The sequence below is a fragment of the Chionomys nivalis genome, chromosome 4 (genome assembly GCF_950005125.1).
Source record: "Chionomys nivalis chromosome 4, mChiNiv1.1, whole genome shotgun sequence".
Taxonomy (NCBI): domain Eukaryota; kingdom Metazoa; phylum Chordata; class Mammalia; order Rodentia; family Cricetidae; genus Chionomys; species Chionomys nivalis.
The window spans coordinates 12,997,080-13,000,507 of NC_080089.1; the positions used below are offsets into that span (position 1 = coordinate 12,997,080).

General features: G+C 38.7%; 1 pseudogene; it reads right to left on the reverse strand.

Annotated features, from left to right (window-relative positions):
• Positions 1–813: 813 nt before the first annotated feature.
• Positions 814–932, reverse strand: LOC130874050 (5S ribosomal RNA; annotated as a pseudogene).
• Between the last annotated feature and the right edge of the window lie 2,496 nt (positions 933–3,428).

The following is a 3,428-nucleotide window of genomic DNA, read 5'->3' on the forward strand; positions in this document are numbered from 1 at the left end:
ACGCAAAATGAAAAAGCTAAAAACTACATTCTCTTTGTTCTTATCTATACAAAGAATCATGGCACAGTAGTACCAGTTGTCTGGCCATTCTTTCACAAGAATGTTTCTCAAAATATAAATGGCAAAATTTCACAACTAAGTGTATAACAGAGAGTTAAAAAGAACACACTAGGGTGGGCATACTGGTTCTTGGCTTTTATCTCAACTCTCAGGACACAAAGAGCTGGTCTACATTGGAAATTCTACACCAGCCAGGGTTATGCACTGAAACCCTGTCCTCAAACAACGTAAAACAAACAAACTAAAACAAAACAAATTCACCAATTTTGTATTCTTTAAGTAGTCTGGGTGTCTAGTGATCAATTTTAATAATCCACAAACAATTTAGAATGGCGTGCATACATCTCTCTTCACAATCATTGATTAGGATCTGTTGCTGTGTTGACCACCATTTTCTCTGAAGCTCCTATCTCTAAACAAAATTCTACTTTTAGGCGTATTGTAATATTTCAGTTGCCCATAGTAGATTACAAATCAGGCAGATTTTGTACAATTACCATATCTGGAATATCTCATGAAGCAGACCTGAAAACAGTGTGAATGAATTGATTGATGGACCACAAGGCATGGTTTGGCATAAACACTAATGGCAAGTTCCTAAAGGAAATTATAACGTTTCTTTTCTCAAGGCCTTTTAAACATATTTTACCACTGAATATATTACAATATTTTCTTAGTTTATATTCACCTAAGGTTTTGTTTTTTTCTTTTTTTGTTTTGTTTTTGTTGTTGTTGTTTCTTTGTTTTTGTTTTTGCTTATAGCACCTGGTATTACCAGGTGGCCTTCCATCCAAGTACTAATTAGGCCCGACCCTGCTTAGCTTCCAAGATCAGAGGAGATCAGGCGCGTTCAGGGTAGTATGGCCATAGACTAAGGTTTTGTTTTAACACATATTTTCAGTCATTTGTATGGAGCTTGCACAAGGGACTACAAGGGAGGCACCTATCTCAGCACTGGTAACTCACTACATAAGCTATTTTCAGCTCATTACTCTCTTTATCCCATCCAATTTAATGCCATTCATAGAACCACTCCCTCTCTTTCCAGACTTCCAGCTTCCTCCTTGCCTCACGTGATCAATAGCTCTCCTTTCCTAAGGCCTCGGGAAGTGGACTTGCTAAAGTCTAATGGACTCATCAGATATGGCTCTCAAAAGTTAAATGCCACACTGACATTCAAAAATTCATCTTGGGTCTCACATCAGAAAATGAAACCATTGCTCTCAGAGTTCATCAAAGCAATGCCCTCCATAGAAACAGGATGTGAAAGCTGTCTGTTTTCAGGCAACACTTCCAAATCTGCAAAACAGAGGTGCACAGTCAGGTTCAGTGACATGTCATGCTGAATCCCATTGCTCTGAAATAATTCAGAAAATGGACAGATTTAACAATATCTGCCCCAAAGGACTACATTTATGAATTATGCAGTGCCCAAATCACCTTGTGCTTGCATCTGTTTTTCAGAAATTACAGGGTCCTAGCACTAGAAAGAATGGCAAACTTACATAGTGTGGCAGTGCACACAGAGTCTGTACAGCTCCAAGCCAGACAGGATCCCTGCACTGAGAGAGGGAAATAGATATGGGCTCCCACCTCTGTGCAGCTCTAGGCAACTGACCTGCTTACAAAGGAAAAATCAGTTTTCTACAATGGAGTCATATTTGAGATACTAGCTACTCTAAGTGTAGTGTGCAGGCACAGTAGCAGATGGCCAACACAAAAAGAACTAATTATTGTAGACATTTTGTCTGATATTACTTTGTTTGTGCATTTTTTCTCTTACTTTTTATATTATATTATATTTCTGAGATTGTGTTTTTATGGGTTTTGTTTGTGTGAGAGAATGTGACTGTATGTATAGTGTATGAAGGCATGTGTACACACAAGTGAGTGTTTGTGTCTAGTTTCATATGTGTGTGTGTGTAGTTTCTTCTGTGAGTGTGTTTGTATGTAGTTTTGTGTGTAGTGTCTTGTGTGTGTGTGTGTGTGTATGTGTTTGTTTCTCCTGGCTGGTTTGTTTGCTGTTTTGGTGGTGGGTTTGCATTCCAGAGAGAAAGAGAGAAAGGCCTGGAGTATAGGGGGTGAGGATGCGGGAAGATTCTGGCAAGAGTTGGGGGAGGGGAAACCATGATCAGGTTATATTGTATCAAAAATGATTTAAAAATTTTAAAAGTGGAAAAAACATTAAAAAGAACCACAGGAAGAGGAGCCCCTTCAAAAGGTGGGATAGTGAAATGGCACAATTTTGTTCTGACTTTCAGTTCCCTTGACATATACTCTTTTCTGTTATTTAATAAATGGCATTGATACAACCACTAAGCATCTGTTTTCATGGCAATAACTCCCCCCAAAATGAAACTTTTAAAGTACAGAATAGTCACATTCATCTTGAACTAAAGATGCCTAGTGCTGGTGTTTATTTTAGTTACACTCATCAAGCATTTGCAGAGACAGAGATTAAGCTCACACAGAGTGTCTGTATTAGTCAGGGCTCTCCAAAGGAACACAACAGGACTCTCTCAGGGTCTCACTGGTATTGCTTACAAGCTGTGGTCTGAGTCGTCCAACAATCGTTGTCCCTGATGAAAAGGCCAAGTAGCAGTAGTTGTTCAGTTCATGAGACTGGTCATCTCAATATTTCCCATTTCATAATGGAGTCCCAGGTAATGTCTAGAGAACTGTCAATCTTTACTCTATGTTGAAATCCTGAAGAAGTAGTATCTAATACTAGCAAAGGAATGTCTAGGTAACAGGATAGATGAACTTGCCAGTGGGAGTGAAGAAAGCAGACAAAGAGCAAAATATCCATTCATCCATTGCATTTTATGTGCACTGCTCTCAAAAGGTGTGACCTAGTTTAATTGTGGGTCAAGAGTTCTCAACCTGTGGGTCACAACTGCTTTGGCAAACCTCTGTCTCCAAAAATATTTACATTACGTTCTTAACAGTAGCAAAATCACAGCTATGAAGAAGCAACAAGAGTAATTTTATGGTTGGAGTCACCGTCACATGTGGAGTGTATTAAAGGGTGGCAGCATTGGGAAGACTGAGAGCCTGTTACAGGTCTTCTGATCTCACTCAAATTACTCAGTCAAGAAAATCCAACACAAGAATGCCCAGTTGCTTGGATTGCCATAGATTTCAGGTGCTGTCAAGTTGACAATAAAGATTACACATCTCAGGTCTTCGCTGTGTCTTTTATGCCATTATTAAGTTCCAAATGAAAACAATAAATAAGTTGGTACCAGGAATAAAGTATTTATTTAACAGGCCTGAAATTTAAGTTTTTGTTTGTTTGTTTGTTTGTGAATGTGGAACACTTTGGAACTTTGGTCTGGAAGAATGGTTGGATGTTATAAGCAGGGTTT